The sequence below is a fragment of the Petaurus breviceps genome, unplaced genomic scaffold (genome assembly GCF_028583685.1).
Source record: "Petaurus breviceps papuanus isolate PSGF00001 unplaced genomic scaffold, PetGlider_PUasm1.0 173, whole genome shotgun sequence".
NCBI lineage: Eukaryota > Metazoa > Chordata > Mammalia > Diprotodontia > Petauridae > Petaurus > Petaurus breviceps.
Genome location: NW_027185759.1, coordinates 16802179 through 16814765, shown reverse-complemented (window position 1 = coordinate 16814765; position 12587 = coordinate 16802179). Strand labels below are relative to the sequence as shown.

At 43.9% G+C, this 12587-nt stretch overlaps 1 long non-coding RNA gene across 1 annotated transcript in view; it reads right to left on the bottom strand.

Annotated features, from left to right (window-relative positions):
- Positions 1–7046: 7046 nt before the first annotated feature.
- Positions 7047–12587, bottom strand: part of LOC138157720 (uncharacterized) — an 11407-nt gene continuing 5866 nt past the window's right edge. The window contains exon 3 of the long non-coding RNA XR_011167441.1: positions 7047–7387. This is a non-coding gene — a long non-coding RNA (uncharacterized lncRNA). The remainder of the gene's footprint in view (positions 7388–12587) is intronic.

Sequence of the window (12587 nt, the reverse complement as noted above, 5' to 3'; positions counted from 1 at the left end):
GGTGCTTGGTAAATGCTGGACACGCTAGTGACCATCAGTCACGGCTCAAACCTAATCTTCCTGACTCTATTATTTGTACTCTCATTATTATACCACCTTTTCACAAAAATAAACCAGTCAACAAACTGTTGATGCCAGAGGATGTCCACAAATGAATGGTGTCTCCCTCAGGTATTGGGATGTAAGCCTGTAGAGCAGGGAGGAACCATAGAAATCCTCGAGTCCAATCTTTCCAGTTTATAGATGAGAAAACTGAACCCAGGGAGGTTAAGTGGCTTGTTCCAAAGGGACACAGGCCCTACTTAGATTGAACCCTGGACCTCTTCACTATGAAGACAGCTAGATGGCTCAGTGGAGAGAGTATTAGGCCTAGAGTCATGAAGGCCTGAGTTCAAACCTGACCTCAGGTACTTACTAGCTGTGTGACCTTGGGCAAGTCATTTAACCTTTGTTTGCCTAGGAGGCTCAGTGGATAGAGCAACCTTGAGTCAGGAAGACCTAAGTTCAAATCCAGTCTCAGATAGTACTAGCAGCATGACCCTGGGCAAGTGATTTAACCTCTGCCTTACATCTACCAGAGAAGGAAATGGGAAAAAAAACTCCAGTATCTTTGCCAAGAAAACCCTATGGACAGTATGGTCCACGGGGTCAGAAAGAGTCAGACATGGCAGATCCACTGACAGCCTCTTCATCACAAACATTCAGCTCTTCCCACTACAGAGAGATTCACAAACCCTTTCCACCCACTCAAATGTGAACCAGCCTCCTCTTCCTCATCAACAAATAACACTTGTGCCTCCCTCCCCACCCCAACCACCAGCACGCACACCACAAGCCTTTTCTAGCTTATCTACAAAAGCAAAACTGAAAAAACAGCTGGGCCTACCTCTGAAAGTTTGCAGTCTAAAAATAGGAGAGAGTACAAGCATTTGTGAGGTCTGACTGTAAATTAGGAGCTAGATTTCCATCTCGATCTCACTGCTTTGTAGTCTGACCTACAGTAAAGGGGAGGCATCCCACCCCCATTTTCCCCTAAATAGCTGTAATCATAGCATTTGACATCTGTGGCACTTGGGGCACCCTCCTTCTCGCACGTGTGTAGAGAACACATGTTGCCAAGGTGCGTTCATGCGTGTGTGTGTGTGTGTGTGTGTGTGTGTGTGTGTGTGTGTAGGGGCGGCTTATGCTTCTGACACTTAACTGTCTTTTGGAGACACTTGTACGGGGCCTGATCCCCACGAGTCTTGCATATTCTGAAGTCTTTGCTAAGTGGTGCTTTGAGGGTCCCATGCTTGTAGCTGGATATGGCTACCCTAAGCAAGTGACTTTCATTGGAGTCCTCATATAAGGGATCATTTCTCTCTTATAAAAGGAGGATCATCTCCCTTCTCCCTTTTATCTTAGAGTCCAGAGTCTTAAGCTTCAGCTCTTTTAGGGAGGCCCTTTTAATAGCAATAGATAAAAAGCCCATAGGTTCTTAAGGAACCTCAATTCCTTCTTTTTATAACAATCAAGATCTCCATACTCAGCCAGTCTCTGGATTTCTGTAGGTTCTAAGAGCCAACCTGCCCTCTTTAAACATCATTTTCAGATGCCGCCTTTCTGCTCTCAGCTCTCTTGATCCTTCTCTAAGATTCTTTGGTCATCCCATGAGAATGAAAGGCAGAGGAGACACCATGGCAAAAACAGGCCAGGTAAAGGTATAGAGAGACCCCGGACCCTCAGTCCTTTGTTCCAGGTTTCTGCCTTTGTTATGGACATGCATCTGGCAACACACATCCCAGAGGTTGAAGAGTTCTAAATATTCATATTTATTTCCTTCTGACTCCTTAGATTTTGTTTATCAGGCCCCGACCTGGGGACCTTCTCCCTCCACCCTTTTCAGTTCCTTTTTATGGCTTGTCTCCCTCATTAGAATGTAAGCTCCTTGAGGTCAGAGACTATATGTGTGGATATGTGTGCACATAGGTATATATTTGCAAACATACATGTATATGTAGGTATATGTGTACATGGATATATACAGGCATGCCTCAGAGATATTGCGGGGTCAGTCCCAGCCCGCCGCAATGAAGCAAATATGGCAATAAAGTGGGCCTTTTGGTTTTCTAATGCATACAAATATGCTTACATGATACTATAGTTTATTAAGAGCACCATAGTATTATGCCTAAAAGATATAATAACTTAATTAAAATATTTTCTTGTTAAAAATGCTACCCATTATCTGAGCCTTCATCCTGAATGTCCTCCAATATTCCCATCCCCTTCTTACCCTCCCCCTTCACTTAGCCTTCCCTGAGTGTCTGCTGTTCTCCAACCCTGCTCTGTCTCCCCCAAGGACTCCTTCGAGTCCTTCTAAGGCAGCGCAGCCTTGCTGATGGTGAGTCAGTCTTCAAGCAGCCCCCCTGCCCCATGCCCAAAGCTGCTCCATTCCCATTTTCCCAAGCGACCCACAGGGAGTGGGTGTGTGTGAGTGTGTGCGAAGCCTCCTCCCGAGTTGTCTTGATGACTCAAGTGCACTGGGCTTGAGGGTGAAGGTAGTTATGGACTCACTGACCCCCAACGTTCTCTCCCTTTTTCCCGGGATTTCACTTGACTCGTGGCTATCTTGGCAATAAAAGACAATAAAAGCATGATTATAGGCACATCTCAGCTGAGAGAATTCATTCAGTTGGAGAAACTTTACGTGAATATTCCTTTCCAGGCATGTACCAGGGACTGGGAAAGTAAAGACAGTAATCAGACAGTCCCTGCACTCCCTTCTTCTGGGTGGTATGACATTTGCCAAAGGAAGCCAATACAATGGAATTTGAGGAAGGAGTGAGAAGTGTAGAGAATCAGGGAGGGCGTCAAGGAAGAGGTGGTTCTTGAGCTGAACTTTGAAGGAGGATGAGCATTCAGAGAGGTACAGATGACTGTTCTGGGCACTGGGGGTATGGGGCAGTGCCAGGGAAAGGCTGGAATACTGAATCTGAGGAACAGTCTGACTGAAATAGTGACCTTATCCCAGAAATAATGACCTTGCCCTATGGTTCAGCAAGATTTATAGGGTTCTCAGGATTTATGGTGACTAAGGGGAAGACTGGGTCAAGAGGGACTGACACCAGGCTTGTGTCACTGGAGAGTCAGCCAATAACATGGAGCCTTTGCCTCCTCATTGGTAAAACAAGGAAAAAAATGTTTGTAAAGCCGACCTTACAGGTTTGTGGGGGGAGAGCATTTGGTAACCCTTAAAACACATTAAAAATGTGAGTTATTAATATTCAATGAGCCTTTTAAAGAAAGCCCTTTTTTCCTTTAAAATTTGTTTCAAAATCTCCTAGTTTCTAAGAGATATAGATAGACCTGACTCTTGAAGTGTAGCACCTGTCATACAGTAGGTGCTTAATAACTAGCTAACTTCACACTCCCATTCACAGGGAGGTAGTGCTGGGGATAGAACAAAGGGCCTCTAGGCATTGGGTTCAAATGCAGCCTCAATTGCTTACCAGCTCTATGACCCTGGGCAGGTGACTTCACCACTGTTTGCCTCAGTTTCCTCATCTGTAAAATGGGGATAATAACACTGCTTACCTAAGCCTCTGGGGATGTTGTTAGGATCCAGTAAGGTGATATTTGTAAAGTGCTTAGCATGGCTCCTGGCACACAGTAGGTGCTTTATACTTCTCTACTTCTTTCCTTTTTTCCTGCCTTTGCTTCAAATGATGTTCTGTCACCCACTCTCTCTGTGCCTGGACCTCTGGGAATCTCTCAGAGATTCAAAGCTCAGTTCTAGTGACATACAAGGGCTTTCTGGACTCACTGGTAGCTCGGCCTCCCTTTCCCCTCAGTCATTTTTGCATTCTCTTATCTTTGTAAATGTTGCCTCCCTTGGGAGAAAGTAAACTCCTAATGGTCAGGTACTATTTTGTTTTTTCATCTTTGGTTTTGCTGCAGTCCCTGGCACATAGTAGGTGCCTTTTGCATACTTGTTCACTGGAACTAAATGGGGGGAAGGGGATGAGGAAGGGAATACACATGTATACAGCAGCATTGCATGCTAGGCACTGTGCTACATGCTTTTTACAAATATTGCCTCATTTGAGCATCACAGCAACCCTGGGAGGCAGGTGCTGATAGTACCCCCATTTTACAGATGAGGAAACTGAGGCAAAGGTTAAGGGACTTGACCAGGGTCACATAGAAAATGTCTGAGGTTGGATTTGAACTTGGGTCTTCCTGACTCCAGGACACAGCACTTTATCTGATAAATGTTCATTGTGTGGAAATAAAATTTAGATAAAGACAAGTATTTTTTCAAATAAAAAAAAAACAATTCTAAACAGGGACCATGTAACTGATCCAGGTCAATATCCCAATTTTTGAGAATTCAAAGTGGCACATATAAGCTACACTACCTGCAGTAATTCTGCTGTTGACTCGATGCTTGTTTTAGATGTTTTTCTAGGGCCCATTGTGGCTGGCCAAGAACAATGAGCAGCAGAAACTCAGGGAGACACTTTGCTCCTGAGGGTTCCCAGACAACCAGAAGAAAATCTCCTAAGTCCAGTACAGTAGCTTCCAAGAATTGAGACTTGGGGCCAAGTCAAGTTAACTCGCACTTTTGAGGAGCCTACTGTGTGCCGGGCGTGCTATGTACCAAGAAGTACAAGGGAGGCAAACAAACCAGCCCTGACCTCAAGGGCTCCTGGTGGAGCCTGATGGGGAGGAAAGTGAGGGGCCAAGCAGGGGAGTCCTGGGAGGGGAAAAAAAGCTTGAGCCGGGAAAGCAATTTGGATAAAAGCACAGAAAAAGGAGGACGGGGGACTTTTTGAGCCGTTATTACCCATCCTTCCACTCTTTCTGCATTTGACTTTGGGATCCGTGTGCAGCTGTTCCTTTATCTGAACGGTGAGGGGCGGGGAGAGGGGATCACACTATAAGATCATTACACCTTTCTCCCTCGAGGGACAGGAGACTGCCTAAGCTCGGCGCTGGAAACCACAGAGATTCTTAGCTCTAAGGTGTGGTTATAAGTACAAAATTATTATAATTGTTAGGCAGTGATGCTTAGTCATTGGGCTTCACACCTTCCTCCTAAAATATACTGAGTTTGACTAGCCACATCCGTAAGCGGGGAGGCAAGAGGAGGGGATGCTTGGGGGAAATGAGGAAACACTTGATTGAAATTCTGAGGTCTAAGCTCTTTTCATGATCCCTGCTTAATCATTCCTTACCAAGCGGCAATTACAGGCATATGTGCTGACAGGATCATGAGAGGAGCTCGGTTTCCCTCTAATCCCAGCTCCGCTTTGTGTTCTCTGACTGTCTCTCCCCACAGTTCACCCGGATCCCCACACCCACTCCTACCTCCCCCCCCCCCCCCCCCCCCCCCCCCCCCCCCCCCCATACACCTTCTATGCCCCTGCAAGTGCCTGAGTCCACATAATTTCCATGGTTCTGTCCTGATGTATTCCATGACGAAAGGAAGCAGAAAATCCTGGATAACAGATTCTCCAAGATAGCGAATCCTTTTATTCATCTATTACCCAAGTACTTTCAACTGGATTTCACAATTACAATCTTGACAAATGGGTTTCGGTATTCAAAGCCAGGCCATTGCTCTCGGAGAATCTCATCTACTGTTTATCTAGCAAAGAGAGAAAGGGAACACTAGCAGATGACCGTCTTTCTTTTGATCCCCTCCGAAAACGTGCTTTTTGCCCTTACTATGAGAAAGCCGTCCGATGGTATATGTTCAAAAGGACCATTTGCTGAAACAGTTCTTTTTTCTGTCTGAACCTACCTTTGCATTTCTAGTTCTTCAAATGGTTTAGACACCCACAGGATGTAAGCGAAATAAAAAACGAAGTTGGCACGATCACCATCGAAAAAAAAAATCTGTCAATTGCATCTCCTAAGCTCCTATAGATATTTTAAAAACAACCTTGACTCAAGCCTCCCGGGGAAGCTATCGGGTAGGATCCACGTGGTCTTTCAATACCCCAAACCTTTGCTGTAACACCCCAGATTTTTTTCTGTTCTTGAGAAAAACTGTCCTGAGACAGAGTACCAAAGAGGAAAGAGTACTGGGCTTGGCATCGGGAAGACCTAAGACCAAAGTGGATGTCTATCATTTATTACCTATGTGACTTTGGGCAAGTCCCTTTCAGTCTCTTCATCTGTAAAACAGAGCTAATGATACCTATGGTACTTATTTTACAAGTCTATTATGAAGCTCAGATAATTCTCTCTCTCTCTTTCTCTGTCTCTCTCTGTCTCTCTCATGCTTTGCAAATTTAAAATGCTACACAATTATCAATGACAATGAATATTATTTTATAAATTGAATTACAAGAGAGGCAATTTGTCACCCTGCCACATTCAAGCTAGTGGATGGAAGATTTGTTAACAGAATTTAAGCCAAAGATTTAGGGACAAAAGGGGAGGTCAGCCCATCCACAACCCTTGGAATAATCCACTCTCCCAAATTGTTAAGGGAAAGGTAGAGAGACTCATGGCCGGGCTCTGAGGTGAGGCTGAATGAGCCTTCTTAAAATTTTACAGACTTTCCTTTCCATCCATGAAAACCAGTTATGTATGGTATTTATGTAACATCTGTGTTCCTGGAGACATTTCCAAATGGCTCTTGGAGAAAGAATCTTAAACAGGAAATTGATGCCATGGGGCAAATATTCATTCTTCCCATCTTCTCTCACAAAAACAACTACAGATTGGCTGCGGCTAGACTGACTTCCTGCAGGCTGCTGCTGTTTACTCGAACTGCATGCTAGCCAGAGGAAATAAAAAACGAGAAGAAACCCCGGACAAGTTCTCTGTTTCAATTTAGCCCGTGTTCAAATGTCTAGAGAGAACATCTGAAAAAAGCAACAGTCCCAAGAGCATGGAGGCCTGGGATGCAGTAAGGACAGCACATAACCAGACTGGGAGATGGAGGAGAGCTCTGATCACATCTGGGCAGAGACTTGTCTCACGTTAGTTGTTGGATTGATTTCAGATGTAACGTGCTCTAAGTAAAAAAAAAACAAGACAGGAAAGAGAAGCCCTCTACATGTTTATTTTAATAAGGGTATATGGCATTTACCCTCCCTTTGGGGGAAAAAACATAAAAGGGGCAAGAGAACAGGGATGGCCTCTCGAAATTACATTGTGCATGTTTTATATGGATCGATCTGTGTTCGTGCTCTGTCTCTGCGGAGAGATGTAAGGTCCTTGAGAGTAGGAACTTTCCATGTTTATCTTTGCATCTACCATGGGAAGCACAGTGCTGGGCACATAGGAGACATTTATTGAAGGAACCGTGCGCCAGTGCACAGACGATATGTTCTCCAGGAGACTAGAAGTCCACAGAGTGTCTTTATATTCCCAGTCCTTAGCGAATGCCCTGTAGACCATAGATGTGCAGTAAATCAATGCTTGTTGCAGTAACTGAATCTGTGTACATAGTATTGGTCCCCAGGAGAATGTAAACTTCTTGAGGGCAAGGGCTGCTATTTTTGCTTTTGTATCCCCAGTACCTAGTATAGAGTAGATGCAAATCATTCAGTCCTGTCCAAATCTTCTTGGCCCCGTGCTTGACCCATAGCATGACAATACTCTCCATGGGTTTCTCTTGGCAAAGACATCAGAGTGATTTGCCATTTCCTGGTCTGGTGAATCACTGATGCTTAGGCAAACAGAGGTTAAGTGACTTGCCCAAGGTCACTGAGGAAGTTTCTGAGGCTGGATTTGAACTCAGGTTTTCCTGACTGAACCCAGTACTCTATCTACAAAGACATCTAAGATGCATATTATGTACTTTTAAAAGTTGAATTGGGAAGAAATGAAGATGTGTCCATGTTGTATTCTTCACCCACCTCAGAAAGTTCCTCCAGGGAAAGGCCTATCGCCTTTATATTTTTGTATTTGGAACCTCTAGCATAGTAAATGCAAAATAAAGATTTGTTGACTTGAATTGAATTTGTTAAATTGAAAGCATGTAGACCAAGGGTGGGGAACCTCTGACCTTGGTTCTATGAAGTTTGGATTCAGCCAAAGGGCCTCACTTGAGGACCTAGAGGGCCACATGTGGTCTCCAGGCCACAGGTTCCCCATTCCTGGTGTGGACCTTGAGTCCTTCATACGTGAACCAGAAAATGTAAGCCATACTTTCTCTACCCAATCATCTCCCCCTCCTCTGTATCAGGAACTTGGATTCTGCTCATGGGTCTCTTGGATCTGATTGGTAAGATTTTGCTTTATCGCATGGGAGGTAGGGAGGGGAGCAGGCCTTCATGCTGCTTCCCCACTCCCTCCACCCACCAGGCCCCTGATATCCTCATTTCTTCCAGTTTCTGGTTCTCCTTTCTGTGTTTTATTCCTTCATTAGAATGTAAACTCCCTGAAGGCAGGAACTGTCTTTTGTTGTTGTCCAGTCCTGTCAGACTCTTCCTGACCCCATTTGGGGTTTTCTTGGCAAAGACACTGGAGTGGTTTGCCATTTTCTCTTCCAGTTCATTTTACAGATGAGGAAACTGAGACAAGCAGGGTTAAGTGACTTGGCCAGAGTCACACAGCTAGTAAGTGTCTGAGGCCAGATCTGAATTCAGGAAGATGAGTCTTCCTGACTCCAGGCCCAGTGCTATGGCACTGCCCAACTGCCCCTGTACACACCATGGTAACTTGTCTATAGTGGGCACCCATATGTATTTGTTGATCGTAGGCATAAATAAGAAAATTTCAGATGGAAGAAATAAAATGTCTTTTCATTTGATTTACCATAATTTGAATTTCTTGTGTGATAGGAATTCCCCAGGCAGGTGATATTTATTTGGTGTTACTAATATTTATTTAGTAACAGCATATGTAGGAGGGAGCCTGGACCATGGATTTCAGGCTGGCTTTTGAGTCAAGATGTCCCTCCAGGTGGGTCAGGGCTCCGGGGAACTCAGGACTAAGTTCCATCGGCAGAGTCTGTGAGAGTTGTCTAGTCTACACCCATGAAATCACAGGTCCGGGCTGGGATGGGGGTCTACACCCATGAAATCACAGGTCCGGGCTGGGATGGGGGGTCTACACCCTTGAAATCACAGGTCCGGGCTGGGATTGGGGGTCTATACCCATGAAGTCACAGGTCCGGGTTGGGATGGGGGTGGCCATGCGTGACAATGACCCGACAGAACAGAGCAGCAGCTGTAATTCTATGGAAATACTGTCACAATCTGAATTATTACTACAACAGTAATATAGACTCAGAATGAAAGCATAAATACTGAGCACCAGCTTAATATTCTTTTCCTAAAAAAGGATTAGATGTGTGTGATTAAATGATGAAAAGGGTCACATCTTTGGCAGTGCAGCATTTCCCTGAAAGCATACACATGCAATATTAAAACTTGTCAAGGCGACACATTTCAGGGTCCAGTTAGACTGTCAGACAAGAGGACTGAGAGTCGAGATATTCATTGTGTACAAGACATCTCATGAGTAACATTACTCTTCTGAAAGCGAATAGAGCTTAGTGAGTGAAACTGCTCATGGCTCTCAATTGTGGGTCCATTTCCATGTGACAGTCTCTATTTTCTTAAGCACTCAGTGCTACAATGAATCTGTGATCTCCTCAGTGGGGGCACTCCTTCCAGTGAGGCAGATCCCTACCCATCCCTACCTGCCCACCCGGCACATTCTCTTAGCCATGTCCTCCCCTATAAGTTTGACAAAGGGGGTCCACCTTACCAGCAGGCTAGATGCCTTCTGTGCATCCTCTTGACCTTGAAAGAATAACAATGCCTCACGCCAGCCATCTGTTATCCTTCAATCTCATTCATAACCGACGTTTTGTTTTTTTTAACTCTCATGTCTTTGATGACATCTTTTATTCTGCTTACTCTTTTCTCAAAGTGGTTAATTTTAGAAAACAGAGAAAAGCACTTTATGGCTCAGTGAATGTGAAGTTATAACTTTTATGCTGGTGATGAGAGTGATACTGAAATATCTTATGAGATGCTATAGAGGGTTAGAGTCACTTTAGATGACGAATGAGATAATGCTGTAAGCAGTCTCTCAGCCCCCTGCAGGCCAAAATGCCAACGACTGACCTTTTCTGAAGCTGCATTTGCCCAGGACAAACCCACAAATCGAACTCCCCTCCTGTAGCAGCAAGCACCCCAGCATCCCCAGGGTTTGCTGCCAACACAGGTTCTTGGATCTGCTTTGATAAAGGAAAGCAACTCAGAATGGGTTAACAAGCTTACTTTAATCAGTCAGATATGTATCATTCACCTAGTTCAGGGGCAAAAGGTCAGCACCCTGAATTTCAAAGTATACAGGCAGAATTATCAAGACAGAAACAGATCAAGTAGACAGCTTTTCAAACTGTCCAACCACTACATCTATACCAAATCAACATCTGGGCCTTTCAAAGCCAGGGGGCTCTGGACAACGGCTAGCCCAGAGTTTCATCCGATCAAATCACAGAACATTTCTCAAAGTGAGCCCCCAAAACAAAGCTACACATCAGGGCTTATATAGCCTTTTCCTGGCTCAGAGAATGTAACAACCTTATTGACTCACTGGCCAATCAAGAAGTATCTACTGAAAAACAAGCCTCCCACCCCAGGCTCCAGGTGCACTTTAACCTAGAGGCAGGGAAGATCTTCAAATTTACATTGCCATTACACCTCCCTTCATCTTCTTCCCTTCCCATGGTTTCATCTCCTCTCCCAGGATAGAGAGGTAAATAGTGCAGCTTAGGCTATGACCCATTCATTCTAAGACAAAGGAGCAAACTGTATGACTCAGGTGGTTAACAGAAGGTCATTGACATTCCCACCCCTTCCACAGGACCAGGAGCTAACCCTGGATTGGTCATCAGAGGACCTTGGTCCTTCTGCCTATGTGACCTTTAGAAAGTCTCCCTGCCTCTTTAGGCCTCAGTTTTCTTATCTATAGAATGAAGGTATCGGACTAAATGGCCTCTAACACCCTTCTGAACCCAGATCTGCAAACCAGTGATGCCTCTTGGAAAACTCCTGGTAAATACATTTGTAGTGGGGAGTCAGAACAGTGCAGATATCCCTAGATACATAAAATTACAAACATATCTGAAGAATGGTGCGTAAGCAAAATTTCATATATTGAACTCTCTTTTTGGCTTCCTTTGACTATTTTGACATGTGTTTTTAAACATGAGCAGAAACTGAGCATATGCTTTCCCCCCAAGCAGTCTGCTGTCATGTTTTCAGAAGCTCTATGGGACAAAGCTGTCCATTGTCATGTTTGGGATGTTTACAGATGAAGCAGTGGAAAAGCCCAGGATAAGACCCCTCTTTTTACTCTTAGCCTTGGTCAAGTCTTTAATGTCCATTAAGGCAGATACCTCAGTTTCCCCACCTGTAAAATGAGGGCATAGGTGCTTATCCCAGTGCCTCGTACATAGTATAAATAAATATAATTAAAATATAAAATAAAAATATGTAAAATAAATAAACTTCACATACTTTATAAATAAAGTATAAATAAATATAATTAAAAATAAATGAAGGCTTGTCCTTTCCCTCTCTCACTGGAGCAGGGGTCCATCCGAATGTTTTTAAAAACATTCTGATAACTGTTTCCATATAATATAATTTGAATATAATCCTTTGTAATCCTATGCATTTTATTTCCTGCATTTAACATTACTACGAGAAGTCCACAGGCTTCTCTAATCTATTCAAGGGGTGCATGATTCAAAAAAGGGTAAGAACCCCTGGCCTAGATGATCCAGTTACAACATTCTATGGTTCTCTAAACACTTTGCTGAGAAACTTTGAACATTAGTCTGCGCTAGGCTTGAGCAGCAATGGCCTACAGTAAACCTTGTTCATATGGAAACCCCCTTCCCCTTGTCCTTCTTGTAAGCCATTGTCTTTGAAGCTCCCACAATTCTTTGGAAAAGTGTTTTCTAAGAAGGTTGGCATGTATGCTTTGTGTGTTCATTCCCTTCTTCCCCATGCATGGGGACCCTGGGCTAAACACATTTTGCAGTCCCTGCTAACATCTATCTAGCACTTTCAGCTCCAATTTAACATGACCCTATTTTGCCCCATTCAGCAAGGCTGAAGAATGACAAGATCAGGTGAAGTCTTATGGAAGTTAATTTTATTCTCTCTCCACTGTCACTAGCATGGCAAATTGTTTAAAAAATGTAGAACCAAGGAATATTCACTTTTTTTTTTTTTTTTTTTTTTTTTTTTTTTTTAGCAATCGGGGTTAAGTAACTTGCTCAAGGTTACACGGACAGTTATTTCTGGGTGTGGTGCTGAGTGTCTGAGCCCAGGATTCTATCTCCAGGTCATCCTGGAGCTGGTGCTCTTACTCACTGTGCTACCTGGCTGCCCCAGGAATATTCACTCTTGTTTGGAGAAAGTTCCTTTGTCCTGCTCACCAGCTCTGAGCTCCATTGACAGGTAATAAAGGCCCTACTGTGTCCAGTGTTGGTGTTAGTTTGCCCATAATTTGCCCCAAAGAAAAGGCATTCAGCTGGTTCTACATTCCAGCATCTTTCAGTCAACTAGTTACTCCAATTTTCTTTCTAAGAACAAATGCAGCTGTTTATTAAATGT